The sequence below is a fragment of the Betta splendens genome, chromosome 16 (assembly GCF_900634795.4).
Source record: "Betta splendens chromosome 16, fBetSpl5.4, whole genome shotgun sequence".
NCBI lineage: Eukaryota > Metazoa > Chordata > Actinopteri > Anabantiformes > Osphronemidae > Betta > Betta splendens.
Window position 1 is genome coordinate 3,603,061 of NC_040896.2, and position 21,070 is coordinate 3,624,130.

The window sequence follows — 21,070 nt, forward strand, 5'->3', positions numbered from 1 at the left end:
CAACAATAATATCATTTTTCAATCAGGTGTTCCACATTTAATGTGACTAAGGAAATTAACAGATGTATCTGTGTTTTTAGAGACCCAGGTTGGTTATTTATTTGAGTATGAGAAAGTAGAGGAAATCAATCAAAGCATGTACAATTAGGAATGCACTGAAAAAAAGTGTACTGAAATATGAAGACTATATCACAATGCACAACAAAGTATTCAAAAGGGAAAATAGAGGGGCCATGTCACAGCACGCCAACCCGTCATATCAGTAGGAATCAGAAATCCTACTGTACATAAAAACCAAGCCACAGTAGAGGAAGAACTGATCGGCTCAAACGCTCTTATGGGAAATGCATTCGAGCTTCAGTACTGATTTTTACTTTTCTAAAATGTTGAGGTACTAACAATGCTCTGTTAATTACTAAAATAAAACATTTGTCTCATAACTACATATCATTAAAGACGAATGAACGCCATTCAATTCAAAGCCTTGAATCAGTTGCGACTTGTTGGAGTAGCAGCCTTCTAAACACCACCGGGCCATTAACACCCAGCCTGTGGGTTGGTTAATGTTCCGCTGGACTTTCATTTGTGTTGTCAAGGCCACCTGAGCTCAAGTGTGAACAGCTGTGAAAACACCTGGGCAGTGGTGAAAAAACTGCATTGTAGGTTGGATCTTCACTATCCTCTACAGAGCCAGTCGATAGTGTTAACAGGTGTTAACAGGTTTTATTACTAAGCTGGTCCAGTCCGAACTGGTGAAACCTTTCAGATAGGAACAAAAATAACAAAAGACAGACACAGTTATACATCATTCAGTAACATATTGACAAAACATGTCCACACTCTCTACCGTGAATGGCAGAGAGTGTAAAAAGTGGAGTCATGTGCCGGTTCAGTTGTATTTGCTGGTGCATGGGAGACAGATCTGAGTATCAAATGGCATGCAAATTTTATACTTGTGTACCCATGCACACAAACATGTGGATATTTTAGTATCAGTATTTCAGTTAATCCATGACCCTCTGACATGGGAGAGGATGATACAAAATACTCATATGAATATTTCTGTAAAGGTCATATCATCATGTGAACATGTGTTCCACCCGCGGCCAAAGACTCACAGATGATCCTCAAATCGACAAATCTCAATCAAAGGTCAGAACATGATCGTGGTCAAGTGGCCAATGCTCTTCTCCTCCACTGTGAAAGACAAGCATTCAGACAAGCAGGGGAATGTGATTACACTCCAGGCTCATTGTGCTGCCCATTGTTGTGCTGGAGCCAGTGAATCCGACCTATAGGACTGGCGTTGTGGGTACAAAGTAGGACAGAGGAGCGGCCAGAGATTCAACATCCACATATTACACAGAGACAGATTCACTAGGCTACAAGGATGTTTAATCCGATTAGTTTTCATCGAGGAGGGAGATTAATTACTTTTGGCAGTCCATAAACAATCTTCACTCCGCTTGATTTCAAGCCCATTGGCCGTGCCTCACATCCTCCTCTGAAGTGCGGACATACCACAACCTCTATCCGCATGAGATGCGTGCGCACGCACACACACACACACACACACACACACACACACACACACACACACACACACACACACACACACACACACACACACACACACACGCTTTCCCTTCTGCTTGGTGTGGAATTCTAATTTCCCCGGCTTGTTTACTTAGCTGCTCATACAAATAAAAATGTAGGCCATTATGATGATAATGAAAGAAACAAGGTGCATAAAAAGACAAAAGCATCACATTTTATATTTAAAAAGTTTGTCAATATATCGTATGTATGTGAATGTAATGCTACAGGGTCAAATTCCAAACACATCCACATAAACTATGCTTCTAGTCAAAGGTCAAGGTCAAAGCAACCTGACATTTGTTCAATTCCTGGAAATGCTGTGGCTCCGAAGGCCCTATGACATCTAATTGGCATAAACGTTTAGTTTGACCAGGAAAATCTAATCAGTTTAAGTCCAGGGCCACTGTGACCTTATGTTGACTACTATTTAAAAGGCAGATATTTTTTGGAATATCAGCACAACATCTAAAGTTGGTTTAAAAAAAGTACCTTTAGGTGTTTTATTTTGGCTGGTAAGCTGTGTAAAATATATATTACATTACATGTCTTATATTCTATTCATGATTTTTAACAGCTTCTAATCCAACGAGTGATGAGTCATAAAATTACATGACCCTAAATCAAATCCAAGGCTTGTCATGCATATAAAAGGTGTTGATATTCTGCTCAAATATTCATATGTTTTAACCACAGCTGACTGGTTTCCATTGTACAAGCAACTGTTTAATCTGTAGTCTTTTTCTGTGTGTGTGTGTGTGTGTGTGTGTGTGTGTGTGTGTGTGTGTGTGTGTGTGTGTGTGTGTGTGTGTGTGTGTGTGTGTGTGTGTGTGTCTTTTATATCTATTTCTTCAAATTTTTTGTGTGATGTCAAAGTCTTGGTATCTATAAAACACTTTATATGTGATCACAAACATAATGTCATAATATGCCTAGCCATTACAGTATTTTTAATCTGCATTATATTTGCAAATGTCAAAAAATAGTAACTATTTAAAATTAATCAGGTGTAAAACATGAGCTAAAACTAAAAAGCGTATATAGCCTATATAATAAACCACCTCTATAACTGACAAGCCACACAACTAGTAGAAACAAAGGTGCCCAAATATCCCAAGAACTAACTTATGTAATGAGATGGATTAAACCCCAGTGGTTTACTTTACTTTTAAAACTTTAAATACTCTTTCAGAGAAATTTGACTTTGTCTACCTTTGCATTGTTCTAACACTGAATCAGTAGTACTACACTTATATACGGTATCTTTATTGCTAGCCTTTCGCTCTGACAGACACACTTACCTAGCCACAAAAGCAGGTGGTTAGATAGACCCACTATCACCAGTAAGGTTCAAGGTCCATGCTAAACACACTTCGATGCATACAGCTGGGATGAACTAAGGATAAAATCGTGAACTTGCTGTCTTTTCATGAACAAACCACATTATGTCACTATAGCAACCAGCAAATGCAAGTTACTGTGTTATTTACAGTCATTTTAATGAGCATTGCCAATGTCTTACTGTGTATGTTTAAAAATCTTACATAAAGACATATATAATCAATGAAATCCAACGGTGATACACACTTAGTAAAATTCCACAGATCAAGGCACAGTGATGTGCATCTCCAGCATATCACATACATCAACTAGATCATGAACATAAATCTAAAGCAATTTATTCCTGGGAATGGATGTGTAGTATTCGTAAACACCTGCTGTTACCTGCTGTTTGAAAATAAATTTCTTTGAACTACTGTACAGTAATATTTGGTGGCAGGGAAGAGAGCACACTGGGAAATATAGAAGATATATAGATATAGATAGATAGAGAGATATAATATATATATATATATATATATATATATATATATATATATATATATATATATATATATATATATATATAAATCGATGGTAGAAGATTTGGGCAAGTCTATTGGCAGTTTTAAATGTGACAGTCCTCACTTGCAGAGAAAAATCTGCCATTACTTTGGTAAACAGAAGAAGAGAGGTTAGAGTGATGTGAACCCCAGTGTGACACGGCAGGACACAGAAGGATGGTAAATACAGGCCTGGCAGAACCGTGCGACTGGATTCACAGCTCCTCGACACCCCCACTGGTTTTCATTCAGTCTCCCACTCCTTTCACAGCTGTCATTATCAGCAACACACGGCTTAGCTTAGCCAGTGCGGGCAACTGAGCAGAAATAAGCCTACACCCTGGACACAAATGCGGCATTTATCACAAACAAGCAAGGGCCGTCCTGAGGCAGCGCTGCGCGTGAGTGACATGGAGAGGAAGAATGATATAGACGTTTTTACACACAAGATCATTGTTTCTAGATGGACGTCCAGGTTTAAATTTGTGCTGCAACCAATTAAACAAGTTTGTCTTTTATATTCAGTTTTTGTAAAGTATCATGTTTTAGTGATAATAGAAAACAATAAAAAATGTCATGTCAAGCATGTCATTCACAGTGACCGCTTCATGGTCATCTTAAGTTGTTTCTGAGTTACCCTAAGGTTTGCATGGAAATTATAATAATGGTACTAAAGGGAAACCATGAAATGACTGTATACTAAACAAAACTAAAAGAAAACAGTCACTTTTCTGTTTTAATTTTGGTTTGTCTTTTTATTTTAGGACAGTAACAAATGCTTGACTGACAGACTAATGCATCTGAATTAGGCTGTGCTATAATGGCTACTACGACCTAGTGCTCCAAGTATCTAAATAATGTGATGCTGGGAGATGGGCAACTGTTACTTGTTGTTGTGGTTGTTACTTGTTACTACTAAATAAATGAATATGCAGTATCATTCATGACTCCAGGTGTTATTGATGACCTCAAACATAGTAGCTTGAATCAGACTGGACAGGCCCAAAAAAGACTATTTGGAGTAATTGGCAAAGAGAGTTTTTTCTAGAATTGTACTGAACACCAGCATTGCTTGCACAGTATATGATGTTTAATAAAAAAGGTTAAGCCACATTCATACTGTACAGTATATCAGCACATCCCTGCATCTGCCAGACCCAGACAAGTTGTAGGGCCACACACACACACACACACACACACACACACACACACACACACACACACACACACACACACACACACACACACATATCCTTTTAAATGGCAGGTCATTGATTTTATAAATGTTTTAGATGTGATTCATTCACTAACCCAGAAATGTCTCTTAGAACTATTCCATATTCCACAGAGTCCAGTAACTGTTCTTGTTAGCCTCGCTTTTATTCTTAGCCTCGTGCAGTTCAGGAAACTCTAATGTACAAAGTTAACATCTTACAGTATGTCAAGAATAGAAAACAAGCGGGTCCAACTGTTCAAACGTGACTAGACAGAAGTGAATCTTCTATACCTTATTTTAGATGTTGTTCACTGGCAATTCAAGCAATGCATCATCAATGCTTAATATTGTACGTCAGCACAGCTATCAACCACTAATAACTGTATCAGTTGCAAGATTATACTCAAAATTGAAGCATGGCAGTTAATCTTTACTATTTACGTTGTGTTTATTTATACTAGATCAGCATTAAGTACATCGCCCACATCTGACACAAATGAAAGAAAGGAAAAGGATAAAAAAACACAGTAATGGAGTAATGAAGTTTTGGATTCTCGAATAGATTTGGGAGCCATGAGAAAACATGATGATCTGCTGGGATTGAACCGTAGATGGGAATATTAGTTAAAAGTGACTAATTCATTAATGTTTATATAGTATTTGTCTGTTGTGTCTGGCAGTGTCTGTGTTCTCTCTCATTCCTTAATGTACCAATCCCATTCTCATTAGTGGGGCATCAGATTAGTGACAGTATGTCAAGTCCTTTGGCATCTCATAGCATTATTAAAGCTGCCTCGATGCACCACTTTGAGATGCACAGGGATGTGAATAGAATAAAATAAACCATCTCAAACTATTTTATAATAATTTTGATTTTTTTTTTTGAGTTTGTCCTTATTCAATCTCTCATTGCTGGATGACAATTCATTTAAACAATAAAATAAAACAAACTACTAGCCACAAAGTAGCATCATCTCTGTGATATAGCACCATCTTATAGAAGCTTCACAACGATGGAATCTTAGGTCCTGAAGTGCAGCTCACTGTGGACATTGATTCTGAAGCTTTATGGCTTCCTTTAACAGGCTGTAGCCCTGTTTGTAATGTGACATTGAATGGATGTTTGGCTGCAGGTCTCTCGCATGCACACTCAGCGGTGCAGCTAGAAAGCCACATGGTAGATTTGTATGACAGGATCAAAGAGAAGGATGAAATCAAAAGGCAGTGTGTGTTTAGAGGCTCAGCCCTTAACAGTAACCTCTTCAGGAAAGAAGTCTTTCTCACACTCGTCTCAGTAGTTCTCCTTCATCCCCTTTCTTCATTGTTCCGTTCTTCAGCTGACACAGCCGAACGTAAAGGCTGCTCATGTATTTACTCTTCCCCCTTTGCTTCCCCGTCTGATCTCAGGCCCATTTTGCCGGCGCTGCCTTCCTTTAAAAGCCACCTTTAGCCTGGGACGAAAGCGAAGAGAAAACACCTCTGGGCAGTGAAATTGCCTTGTCACACAAAAAGGAGTCATTATTGAGATAAATCACCCCATTCTATTCCATAACTAAACTCTGCCTCAGTTCACCTTCCAGTGGCACCTGCCATCCAGGCTGAGCCGTCATGTGCTCTTCAGGTTAAAGGTTGTTTGCCAGGTGGATTCAGTATCGTCCCTGCTCAGTTTTATTCCACACTGACTAAATCAAACCAATATCACAAATTATAGGACTGACTGAAGGTACAAGAATTCACGCTTAATGACCTTTTTTACTCTAAAAATAGTAATATGCTTAACCAACATACTGTACTGTATCAAGGAACAACTGAAAAAGTTTCTAAACATGGCCTTGTTTGGATTCGACGTCTCTACACGATTGAGCTTGCATGGTAGATGAAAAAGTGACCCCGCACTTACAATTAATAATTGAATATAAATTATTTACTTTTAAATGTAATATAATTTAATATTTTTCCCTTTCTATTGTGCATGTAAACTACATAAATAAAAAAATGCTACTGGTTTTAAAATTAGAGACAGTGACTCAATGTTCCTCATTAGGATATTATATATTCTAATAATGTTGAGTTTTCTTCATGCAAAATATTATTCAGTTGAAAAAAACGCCAGATGTGCTTTATTAATTTTATTCATTGTGCATTTTTCTATTAGATTCACAGAATCTAATAGAAAAGGAGAATAAAAAAACAAGAGCAAGACATCCATAACGAAATGTATCATGGTCATAGTCACTGTCAGCTCACAGATAATGACTAACTCTCCGACTCTCTGTAAAACCCGTCTCCTGGAAATGGTTGTCTTGTTCAAACACACTTGTTTTATAGGGAAGTACTGTAGTTGCAGCTGAACATTTTCTGTTCAACATAAGAATGTCGACAACTAATTCGTTCACTGTCTTTGGAAACTATTCTAAAATTCTTTATTATTTATATATAAAGTGTGTCTTTCATTTCACTTTTACAACATAATACAACACAATACTCATTTTAAATATTATACTTACATAAAATATAAAACTGAAAGTGATAATTGCTTGCTTGTTCCCCTCTAAAGGGTTTCATGACAGTAGACAACAAAAAATTAAGATTCTTTATCAACAAGTAATAAGTTATAAGGTTTAATTATTTTTTATTTTGTTGCAGTTGTTGCTGTTAGACACTGATGCACTGTGTACTGTACATACAGTACATCCATGCGTTCAGTTTAGTTTGTTCCTATAAAGATGATCTAAAACGTGTGATGTTAAGTCAAAGACACTAGGAACCTAGTGAAATTACCACCTTAGAAACATTACCTATTCAAACAATACCCAGAGCATTACATGAAACATGTCCTTTGGGATTATCAAACTACACACATTAAATCATTTTGTATTAATTACCATCTTGAAAGTAAACTAATTACACCCAAGCTCTTCTTAAAGGTCTCTAACACATCACTTCAGTTCGGGAGCTAGTGGACAAACCAAGTTTTTATTTTTATATCTAAAGATTTATATCTAAAGATTTAGTGCTATTATTAATATCTTCTTCACAATTGAAATTTCTTTCTGAAAATGACTTATTTCCAGGATTAGAAAAGAGCTCATACACATAATGACATCACCGCTGCTGCAAAGCAAACTGGCTCATGGCAGGCCTGAACTGGCAGCCACTCTCCTGGCCGGTGTATGGCCAGCGGGTACAGTTTCTTGACTCTGCCAATAGAGCACTGGTATGTCTGTCAGACCAGTTACGTTCCAACTGCCTGCCCCTCTCAACCTGAAAGGTTCAGCGTGCTCAGCGCAGGGGGCAAAAACGAAACAAAATATTTCAAAGGAAGTACAGATTAGTGGTTACACATGCTACGACACATGTGTAGTTCTGTATATATGAGATGTATATGAGATGTGACAAAAACAATCCAGCCACATGATTGTTAGCAAGGTATCAGCAACAAGTGTAAGTGTAAGTGTAGTGAGTGTAAGTACTGTACATTGAGTGAGGAGCACGATTTTATTTCTTTAATCTTTTATCTGGCTGTCTGTTGCAGGTCTGGGCCAAATTCCAGAGCCCATTTCCAATCACATCCCAGCCCCATCTTCTGGTAAGATACAGTAATAATGAGGAGCAGTTAGCAGCCCGACATTGTCTTTATCCCCGTCACCCTGCACAGCGCTTTATGTCATCGCACAAACAAGATCTAGTGATCTCCGACAGCCCTTTTTTCTTCTTCAATAGCTTGTGTGGATTGGCGGGGATAAAGTAAACAGTTAGAGGGGAGGTTTTGATGGAACACAAAGGATGTGTTATCTGTGTTTGTTCTCTGTCACAGCTTTGGCCTTAGGAAGGCAAACACTAGCAGCAGTCTGGCTCATCATAACACTGTGTAAAGAGGGAGGCGGAACACACTGCTCTGCTTTCATTAGCTCACACATGGCGACGACAGCTTCTGTGTTGATGAGTTGCTACTGATGTTGCATTGATTGCATATGGATTGCAGCCATGGTGTTAATAAATTAATCCATGTATATATCATGGAGTCAATAATGCTGTGATAATATGCTCCCAAACAAACTGTTTTATCTCATATTCTGGCACAGCCCACATTTCGGGAAAGTCAATTTGAGCAGAGCGAAACACTCTTAAGCTCATATATCTGTCTGCTGTGTAGATAGCTGTCTAGACGTGATGAAACAAGACACAGAGGTACAGCTCTCTGACAGTTTAGGATGGGGGTGGGTGGGGTTAGGCCTGCTGTATGAGGCCAGGGTCTCAATGCTTTTACCCATCACACCTAAGCTTTCTCCAGTCCCTAATTGGAACAGCCTCGTTAATTGGGTTTGGAAACCATGGTGACGGCCGTTCCGCCGGACAGATAATAAGCTAAAAGAGACACCTTCAACAAAAGGGGATGAGGACGAGCGAGGTGGCCCACGCTTTTGCAGTGACTGAGATGTCTCAGTCACCACAAAGGACTGAAGCTCACAAACATCTTCTCACACATTCCTGCTATAGCTCGGCAATAACAGAAAAACAGTGCTGCGGTGAGGTGATGGAGTCAAAGTACAGATAACAGCATACGTACCTTCACATTTCAACTATGTCAAATGTTTGGAGGGGAAATATTGTTGATGCTAACAATGCAAAGAATGAAAGACTCTTCAAGTGGCAATATGTTTTTCATAGTTTTACTCAAGCTTTGTCAGAACGAAAGGCTCTTGGAATAGACTGATAGGTGACTGAATAGACACTGTAACTGCTATGTGACTAAACCCAGTACTAAACACAATCCAGAACAACTGCGTCAATTTTGACATGACTACTACAACCAAATTCCAAACAGAAAAATATAATACTGAAATGATGGGAGGTCCAGAGTGGTTCCTGTGATGTGCAGATTAGAATGTGTCTAGTGTATGTTGTGGGAATGTGGGAATCACTCAGTCACTAACTGGGGAGGTAATGACCCTGACTAATCTCAGGACACATGGGTGCAGAGATAAAACTCATCTGCCTAGCATGACGATGTTTCCCTGATCACAGCTGGATAGAGCTGGGGAAGGCAAACAGAGAAACTAAACACTATAAATGTTGCCTTTGTTTCTTGTCACTAATGTCACTTGTCATCATCAACTACAATTATTTGTCTGTATCTATCAAACCAATACCACCTGCAGCACTGGCTACCCATACGGCCACCAGGGCTTCACAATAACTTATAGCCTTAAAACAGTCTCATCTGGCAAAAAAATCAACATAATGTACAATAATCTCTCACAATCTACAGTACATGAGTTGTAAGTTTTAAAACGTTTGGGGTGATGATTTAAAGGTCCATGCGCATGCTTTTTTATGCTAAATAATGCTAAAGATTTGGACCTTGATGTCTCAATAATGTCTGTAACTTTTCATGACAAAAAGCTCTGTGGATCGCGCACACTGCCCGTTTGAAAACATGTGTTTTAAGCTCTCGTCCACAACACTCTGTTTTAGGGGTGTGTCGCAATTTCACATTTCATTCAATTTATTGATTTATATAATATGCAACTTGATTAGCGGCTGCTAACGCTAATAGTAATGGTTTCCAAAAGCCTATGCAGCCTGAATTAATACAACAGAACATTCGTAACACAACTATAGCTTGTTTGTAAGCATAGCACGATAAACTAATATAATTAAATTTTTACACGTTTTTCTCTTTCTCGTGCTGCTGCTGTGTCAAAATAATTTCTCCATTATAGGATCTTGAGCGGCATATTGACATATATGTCTGTAATTAAGTGCCAATGTGGGGACAGTGAATGCCTACCGATGCATGGTCTGACAGCAACTGTTGCTGTCAAGATATTGCATGTGTTTAATATTTTTATTAATATAACAAGGTATTTGAGATTAAAATTTAGATAAACCTTACCACAAGGCAACTGAACTAGTTGCCAAACCTACTGTCATGTATGGTTGATGATCCAGGACTGGAGCCAGTAAGTTTGAATGTGTATTCATTACAGAACACATTTAATATACAGTATATCAGACAAATTATGGACAATTACACATGCATGGAATAAATCAGTATCTCAGAATTTCATAAACAAGTTTAGAACATTTTACTATTTACAGATTAATCACAGCATAACCTACCTGGGAACTCTGGTTTACAAACATCAAGTTCTTATACTGTATATACAGTACAGTAAGTAATAGAACTGTAGTTATATTGTTTTTTTTCTTCATAAATTTGACAGTACTACTGTATGTCTGTGTGTATCTCAAGTCGTTGCAGGTATCTAGCCTAGAGAAGTTCTGTCAGCTGCTGCTGGGGACTTCTAGGGCAAAGAGTCCAAGTTGTCATCCCATCTTCCCTGGTCTTGTGGATCAGGGCAGTGTTTCCTGAGGGACAAGGCACCTATGTTGGATTTAGACCACCTGTAAAATAACTAAATTACTTTTTTCGTTGCAATACCTGAATAAAATAATAAAATAAAAATAAAACATTTGTCTTTTTTTCCTCATAAAAAAAGAGTTCAGTGAAACAGCAATAGTCAAAGCCAACTTTATTGTCAACCAATTCACCAGCACTATAATGCTGGATAAGTTATCTTCACAGTCCAATGTGCATAAGTTAATGAAAGGAAGTAGGGTAAACAGACAGACTAGGGTTAGGGATACAGTAGTTATGTTGAAGGCATGGTTTCTGGAGCAGAACAGGTACAGTCTTGGGCAGTTGGCTGGGGAGATGTGAGGATCTTTGTTGTGCTCACCACATTTTGGAAGATATTTTGATCTGAAGCAGTGGAGCAGCTTTACAGATGGAGGATGCAGCTCCTCTCCTTAACCCCACTCTAGAAGGTATAGAGAATAGAATAGTAGATTAATGAAAAATGTACAGTAGGTCACATCTTTTATACTGTATATGTAAACAATATGTAGTGGTAGTTAGATTAGTTTTAATGCTGTTTGGAGCAAAAACGTTTTAACTTTTTATAGTGCTGGTTTGTTAAATCTTGGCATGACATTAATGACCTCCTTCCTGTCAGGCTGCTCAAATTCTGCTCAGAGGGTCAGTGGGACAGGGATGTTGACAAGGTCCTCCATATAACGACCTGGGTCCAGCAGGACTTTGAAGATGGTATCCATTAGGTTTTACACATAATCTGCACCATAACACGAGAATTGCAAATTGCCCATAAACAGACTAAAATATGAAAATAAGTTAACCAACTGCATAAAGAGTAAATATAGAGATAATAATATAGATCAGATTATAAATACTTCAACTACAACTACTAAAATGTGAAATCCAAAATCTTACAAATACAACTGCCTATTGGACAACAAATTATCATACTGCTGTTAAATGTACATGCTGCACAGTTTCAGGTAGCGGCTAACGCTAGCCGTTAACGCTAACAACGCTCTAGCAGCTAACATGGTGCTAGCAGCCAAAATGTGACCGAAGGTATATGAACTCGGTACCATATATCACTCGATTTGAACCGGATAAATGCTGGAGAGGCTTGGAGGCTTCATCCAAATTGCGCAGCAACACCTTGGATCACTGGCTCTTTCTGTCACTGTAGCTGTATCTACTGTTCCAGCCATTAGCATTCCTTACACAGGAGGATATCACATCAAATAAGTATCAAGCATGTACTTACATTTGGGGAAGCAGCAAGTGGATCACGTCTTGTAGGAGCAGAGCCCTTTTTCAACTTCAAGCCAGTAATAAATATACCCTCATTTTCGAAGCAGTCAGAGGTGAAGTGGTGTCCACAGACGAATACGTCTTTAGGTGCCGGCAACGTTCCATTTACAATAAAATTAATCTCTATCTAAGTTCTCCTTTCTTGCTCCGATGGTAAAGTGAAAAGGCTTTGATGCTGGTTGGAACAACCTACAACGGAGCAGTTTCTGAACCCTAATGGCGCCATGTCAGTCTGTATAACAATGAGTGACTGAAATGGAATGCAGGCAAATTTCGGTGTCCAGGTTTGTCTGGGCGGGGATGAGCTGGTTCTGTGAAGAGTCTAAAACTGTACACGTAGACTATTAGGTCAATGTGAAACCGATTGCTTTTGGACTGGATTGAATAAAGTCGCAAAATGTGAAATAAGTAGGAAGTGTACAGTACAGTACTTCTAACACAGTGTTTTAACATAAACCACGGAGTCATGTGCAGGGACCTTTAATATAATGTTCTAACTTTGAGAACCATAGATTTAATTAACAGACCCTATTCAGTTCACAAAAATAGTACTAAAAAGTACAGTATTAGCATCACACGCTTTAGATCCGGGCCCTTACTGTCCCTATACAAAGTCCCTATACTAGGGAATTATTTAGCTTCCTATTTAAACTAAGCATGCTCATAATAGAAGCAGAGGCCAGACCGACCGACAGGAGAGAGGAGAACCTGAATGCAAGGACGCACACAAGACATACAGTACAATGTACTGTATGTTATTCAATTCAATAAAAAAAAAACACTGACATGATATCAATAAATCAGAATTTACTCAAACTCAGGAAAACACAGTGACGCACACTGAAGATTACTTTTTCCGCAGGAAAATGACCGGCATGTAATTTCATGTGAGCTCTTATTAAGACCCACCATCCTGGGACATCAACAATGTCCCAAAATAAAATGATTTATCTATAAACAAGTTAAAGATTCACAGAAACACAGAAAACTAAGTTTAAACTAAGACAGGGGTACTTTCATGTGGTCTGGCTGCTTTTCTGACAATTGACAGTACAGTATTTTTAGTTTTACCGTTTAGGAAGCACAACTACTTTAATATGGCTATGCCTTTTACAAGCTAATGCACCAAAATGAGGCAACTTGGGTTATAAACAAGCGCGGAGAGCTTCACTTAAAAACAGCTAATTTATCCTGTTTACTGCCTTTCACTTTTTTATTTTAATGTCCGTATCTACAGTACATACACTGGAAATTCATGTAAAAGTACAATAATAACCAGGAAATAGATGTTTCATAATAAGGGCACATTAACATATTGATGCTACCAGCAAATTGACACTTTTAGTTCATTCCCATAACCAAATATATTGGATGACTTGGCAAGTTCGACATTCACTGTCAATAGAGGAAGTGGTGTACAGTAGTAGTGAGTGGGAATTAGGACCTTAGAGAGGAGGCAGATGAACAGCAGCGCATCTAAAGTAAATAGAAGTGTTCAATAAGGTTTGCATATAACTGCAAGTATGTCCTGAATTATTTCCCATTTCTGATTGTAAGTAACTTAACCACTCATGAAACCAGGACACCATTCACGTTGAGGGACAAGACAGTGACTGTCAATAGGAACAAAAGGACAAAAGGTCTTGTCCTTAGATAGAAGATTGATAGATACAAATTGATACGTGCTTGCTGTGTCTGAAAGGAAGCTGTACGTTTATTAGAGAGAGGTGTCTGAGCACAACACACACACGCACACACACACACACACACACACACACAAACACGCACACACACGCATGCACACACACACACACACACACACGCACACACACACACAAACACGCACGCACGCACACACACACACACACACACACACACATTACAGCCAGACAATTATCAATTATCAATAACACTTTACAGAAAGGAGAGGCTACACGTTCCACGGTGAAGTGGATATGCTTTGAAAGGCAAAAGGTGACCTTGAGTCAGGCGGCCAAAGCACAACGTGGCTTTCATTTGTTTGAAAGGACCCGAAAGGTTGTCCTCTCCACACTTATTTGATTGGACTGTCAATGGCAGGATGAGAGTTTCCTGCCCTACGTCGCTTCTGTGCATGCATACGAATGTGTTGCGGAGCAGGTGATGGTCCTTAGGGGAAACTCTTCATCATTCCACAAACTCCTTCCACTAATCTGTGTTTAAGAACTGTTCTGCTCTTTTTTTTTAAATTCCCCTCTACTTATTTCAAATCTGGCGGTGGCCTTTCTCTAAAGGACAGCCGGGCATGCAGGAGACTTTATCTGGCCTTCTTTTCATCTGACCTTTGAAAAAGTAGCTATTATGTTACCTTAGGGTTGTGTAACGAGCACCCACATACCTACAGTAATATCTCAAGTCAGGCTATTCAGTGGCTATCTCAGACGATTGTATTTTTAGAATGGTGGCCCCTGAATGAAAAAAAAGCCAACAAGAAAATAACCAGGAGGCACATGTTGAATTATACTTAGGTCATAGCATAATAGCAGAACTCATATGTCACAGGGACATAGTTTTGGTTCAAGAGAAGCACAAAGAGGTCAGATACAGCATACTAAGCCAAATTTTAACAAATGATACCGGATGTTGCAAGTCTGTTCATCTCCCTTTTTCAGAGACGATAGCAACAATATTGTCATGTCATGTCAACATGTAGATGGATTGTATTGAATTAAAAAAACATTTGTCTTGTTTTTGCATAATATTATGTAACTTATTGTAGATAGACTTTTCTTATAACTAAATAACTAACAGGTCAAATGTTTGCTGGCAAGCATCTTCGCACGTCATAAAAGGTCAAGATACCACAAAATATTACCTTTAAACACCAATTCCAATCACGTTCATCCATCTCAGTATATCCTGAGCTGCAAGGGTCAGGGGGTGCGGGAACTTTATTTGTGCGAAAGGCTGGGTTCACCGTGGAAGAATCACCAATCTATCACAAGGCTACATTAGAAAACTGTGATGAGTGCTGTATTTCAATTGTTGCATTACAAGCAGAATGACAATAGTTCTGCTAAGACCTTGGACAGGCCTCCAGTGATGCAGTGTTGTAATGGGCTCACAGTTTGGAATGGAGTGGAGTAGCCTGAGGACTTGGCCTAAGATAAGGACAAGTAATGATCTTTGGCCAAGGAGTGAGCCATGCTGTGGTCACTTCCACTCTTAGTCTTATTCTGCGCACCAACAAATGCACCGCATGCAGTTCTCGTTGTGGTTGGGATGTTTCTTGGAGCTCCGGCTGAAAGTGTCTGTAAGCTCAGTGTCTGGGATGTGCCTAAGAGCTCTCAGGGGAAGCGGGTGCTGTCCCGGGCACTGGCATTTGGAAAATGCTGTTTTTCCTGTGTGGTTTCTGGGGGGCTTCCTGCCCCTGGCTGCAGGACAACAGCAGATGGCCAACTGGACATCCACGACACGGCCTTCTGGTGCAATCCTCATGCCACATATGCTTCACCCTGTGGCTATGACTTCCTGGAGATTGCTTTCTCACAGCCGTCACCATGGCTACACAATCCCAATTGTGCAGAACAGACCCAGCAAACACACACACAAAGACTCACACCAGCATTACAAGCCTCTTGAAGCCCTAAATCTTCACACAAGAGGCATTCCAAAGCCACGGTCGGGCATCCTTTTATCAGTCTAACACATAATGGTAATTCTGGACAGTGGGCAGCTGCCATCACTGTCTTCTAAGGTTCTGATTTCACATGCCATTAAGCCGAATTGTTGGAACTAGACGATAAGACGCATCTCAGTCAGGCCTCAACAAAAGCTAACTCTTGAGTGAATGGATTTCATTCTTTGGTTATGACAAGATAATCAAAGGCATTTTGAATTACAATGTTGAGCACTCATCTGGTCATACTCTAGGAGACAATTGTGCTGTTTAGGTTGTCTGATAAGCTCAAAGCTAATCCAGAGAATGCTTTGAAAGCATACATGATTGATTATATTGTAATCAGATTGGCTCAACGGCACATAGTAGACGAGGTCCACGGACAGGTGGACAAAATGGAAAAAAAGGATGAGTCCAGTGGTTTTTTTAATTATAGATCAGATAAGATATTGTTTCCTTCTCCTCTAAAACCAACATTGTGAAGGAAAAATCAGGTTCTTACATAAGATTGTAAGTGGACTTAGTGGGTAGGTGTAAGCGCAAGATGGGAGTCAACAGTTGCAGGTTTTATAGTTTTAATCTTATGAGATCATTATCAGCTGTCAGATTATTTGTTGAAGTCTATGGCAATCTACAAATCTTTTTTAAAAAAATGGAGGTTAAAAAACGATTACACATTTAAGGAACCTAATTGTTTTAACAGCAGACCTCACAAATAAAATGAAGATGTATCTTTATATTCAAAAAAAGTATGTCGCTATGAAATTAATACAAAATAGCATGTGCAGCATGAGTCGCATTTGAAATTGAACTATTAGTATACTGTAGTATAGTACTATAAGTCAGAACATGCTGTGAGGGAAAGCTCTGCTGGGTTTGTCTCCTCCAGTTGGGACACAGCTGGTGAAGAGACACAAAATATGGCAAAGGCTGTAGAGACAACTGCTAATTGATCTGCTGCAATTATTTATATATTTATTTCCATATCCTTAGCCCTGGGGTGAAAAATTTTCTCTCTATGGATTTGGAAGGACCTCAGAGAATATATTTGCCTAAATATATTTACAGAACACGTCTGGGTAAGTTGTGACAAACAAAGATAAAAAATGTAGAATTTAATCCTCACTTTAATTTTATTTCTCGTATAGCAGCATGACAGCAATGTTTATTACGTTCTGTTTTTTTGACAAAATATCCAAATTAATGTTGAACAAACACTGTTAGGACTAATGATAACACACTGCAGTGTTTTACTAAACCCACCTTAAGGTAAATTTAGTTTACTACTGTACTTGTACACACCAGTCATTTCGATACTGGCTTAGAGTATTGTTTGTTAAGTAAGGTGAGCATTACATTAAGGTTGTATCTTATAGCCAATATTGTATCATTTAATTTAACTAAACAAGATTGACTTAAATAATGAGAAGCACATAATCAATGTTCAAAGCCAACCATACAGTTATGTAGAGGTATTGCACTGTCCCAAGAAAATCTTTGAAATGCTCTTAATATTTTGGTCAGACACATAAATAATTACAAAGAAACAACACAGACACAGCAGCTCATTATCTACATTCTGCTGTTCTATCACGCCGTTCTCTGGGGAGAGTAAATCATGGCATCTCTATGCCCTTGCCAATACTTTGTGGAACAAACAAAGTTGTGAGGCAGAACCAGGAACTAATTTCATTAGCGGCTGCCATTTGTGACTGATTACAGGCTGTTCTCAGTGGCTGGCAAGCAGGTCCAAAGTTCTGGGAGGTTAATAACCAGTAACAATCAATTACTTAACAAATCTGATATGATCAATGGGGGTTCCAATCTGGGAGACAGCAAGATGAGCTGCGGAATACAATAAACCACAACACGCTAAATGTGAGATGCAGCTGAACCACGTCCAGAAGCAGTTTGCCATCGACAAAATGAAAACACACAAATTCAGAGCTGAAAACTGAAATGTCTTTAAACAAGGTTGTTCAAACTAAACAGCTCAATGGAGCTCAGCTTGTGCAACAGAACACAACTCACAGGAAAAATAAAAGAAGCCTAATGAATGAAACTGTGAAGATGCATACAATTTCACAAGCATCTTAGTGAGTCATTGACCAGAGGCATATTAAAAAAGCCTCCCAGGCAGAGGTTTGATCATACAGCGCAGTAGTGCATCATTGTGTGGACCATAGTGGACCAGCAGCATCTTAATTAGTGGACTATCAGCCATCGGTAGGCCTCCCCTGTATTACCTTGCATCTCTGTCCACATCAGGACTGATTATTCTAATGATGTCTAAACCTTTGTCCAGCCATTATTCACACATCACAGCGCCTGGCCTTGTTATCTCTGACGGCAAGGCCTCTTGTCTCCCCGAATTCACAAATTAAATCCAGAAAAGGCCTCTTTCGCCTCCCTCCATGTCCTTACTAAAAGGTCTCGGTTGCCATGCAGCATTCGAGTCACTTAAGCTATTAGATGAGCTGCAATGCTCATTTCCGTCATTGTTTTCTGACTGGCAGGAAGAAAATGTCTGCATTTCTATAGCAAGACTAAATTTCTGAAGTTGTGCTAGAGGTTACGAGGCTTATTAACAGTACAATGTTACCGTAATGCACATAACATAGAGGTATTTATTCTAAAAGAACCTGACAGGAGTGTGAGTTTTATCTTTATAGCTAAGTGAAATGGACTCTGTTCATGGCAAACTGCCAATAAGATAATTTTGTGTGCAACGTAGATATATTGGCCTGAGGTCTTAGATGGAAGCTCATGCAGTGTTCGAAAATACGTTTATGCTTCAGCAAGCATGAATTGTGCTTAGTACGATTCATTAAATTTTGAAGTTTCTTGTGTAAAAATATCAAAAATAATTCTCCCACACACCAAATACCTTTTAGCCACTGCACTGCTCATTGTTCTTAAAGTTTAATTGCGTTTTGACGTTGATTTGGCAGCCTGCACATACAGTACTTGCACATACTGTACGCCCTTGTTATAGGTCATTTAACAAGAAGGAAGCAAAAACTTCTAAACTATGCAAAGGACCATTGAAATGGATTCAATCTAAAGTCGCCATATCAGTTTGTGGACATTTTAAAGTTTACACATACTGTACATAAATGTTGAAGTTTTACAATATCATGTACAGTGTTCACAAAACTGTTCTAAAACAGCCATTGTGCTCAATATGTGTTGGACAAGGGTGAGACAGAAACAAGAGAGGTTTGAGATGATATTTTTTCTACTCTACTCTAATATAAATCTATAGTTTTCAGAAAACTCCAAAGGGATGTGGAGTGGACATTTCTACACAATTGCTGTTTAATGAGATTTTAGTCAAGTTAAATTCAGATACAGTACATTACATACTGTAGTGTTAGAGGGTGGTACAGTACATACAGTAATAAACAAACAAAGCCAGGATGAATTGATCATGAAGGAATATAGCCATACTATATGCCACAACAGCAGAGCAAGGGCAAAAATACCATATGAATATTTTTTTCACATACACAAAGCACAGCTCCAATACTAAAAACATCAAATTCCATCTATTGCCACTAGGTTCAGTTCACTCAACACATTTTTGACTCAACGGCTACTGTAGTTATTGGACATATCTACTTTTCATGACTCCTAAGACTCCAAATAAACAAAGCCAGGATGCACTAATCCAGCAGTAAAATAGGCATATATACCTAATTAAACTGTGCTAAATGATTGTATTCATATGCATCAAACACAGCTCCACCTCAAATATCAAAATTCCATATACAGTATAGCCTCGGGGGGGATTCAGAAATCCTTTCTGCCTTGACCAATACTGTACTATACTGTACACAAACACTGTATTATCAAGAACCAGGTCGATGGGAAAAGTTGTAAAACTCCTTTTATGTTTGGTGTTGATGCCTTGAAAATATTGTTCAGCAGTAAGCTAATGCAAGGTACTGCTATTCCTACATGCTAGGCACTCTTTCTACCGTGTTGCCAGATGAGAAAATGGAGAAATACCACATAGTATTGTTGCTTTAAATTGATCATTAAAAACTATTCTATGTGCAAAAAATTTAAATAAATAATTTCTTTATTCATTTTTGGAGCTAGAGACATTTTGTGTGATTCCTTTGACGTGTTTTTTAGGACTGTAGTGTCCGACAACCCATTGCGGCAGTGACAAAAGATGCTTGCCTCATCCCCAGCAACAGGTTGAAACTGTCTCTGAAACTCCCACAGGCTGATAGAGCTGCTTAGTTTGTTTACCAGTCTGCGTACTGCCAAAATCCCCTTTATTAGAACAGTAAATTGGTGTAGATTTTAAGTCATCTGGGAGATACTGTCTAAAGGTTGAGCCATGTCAACTGGACTTCTTTTCAGTTTTACCACCAATCAGGTGGTTTCGCTGTCCAATGAAAATTAGATGGAGGCCACACACTTTTTTGTTTGTAGTTTACTTAGGTTTCAAAATTTTGTTTGCTTATTGCTGCTTTTTTAGCAAAGCCGGATTGACCGTGCGACTGTGCAAACAAACACAAGCATCTCATTGAACCAATCTAACTGTCAATCAGTAGCACTGCTGATGTGACTGGCTGAGAGGAGGAGACAAGCAGGTAAGAATGAAAACAGTTGTGCCATCCAAATTTTATTGATGTCACAGATTATGCGAAATATGTAATACAGTAAATAACCAAAGTGAGACCTTGCCTGAGTCTTCTCTACTAAAACATCACTTAATTACTCTACTCAACATTACTCATAACTTTAATTTAGCCCTGCTTAACTATCAGAATCAACCTTTTCTGAGATAATGAGTCTAGATTGCAATATCATTTGATGAAGGTTTTGAGATAACTGATTTCATTCATTCAAAATAGGTTTTATTTTTGGCAAATCCAACCAAGTGTTCAAACAGACCGCATGGCTTCAGAAATACCCATTTCATTATGGATATTGCCGCTTTTGTGGAGAGGCCCAGAATATAGAGCCAGGCTTTATAAAGCTGTACCTTGAACTTAAATAATAAAGTAGTA

At 38.7% G+C, this 21,070-nt stretch overlaps 1 protein-coding gene across 5 annotated transcripts in view; it reads right to left on the bottom strand.

Annotated features, from left to right (window-relative positions):
- The window catches only part of tsnare1 (T-SNARE Domain Containing 1), a 117,036-nt gene that overhangs the window by 91,166 nt on the left and 4,800 nt on the right, over window positions 1-21,070 (bottom strand). The gene's annotated exons all lie outside the window — the stretch shown is intronic.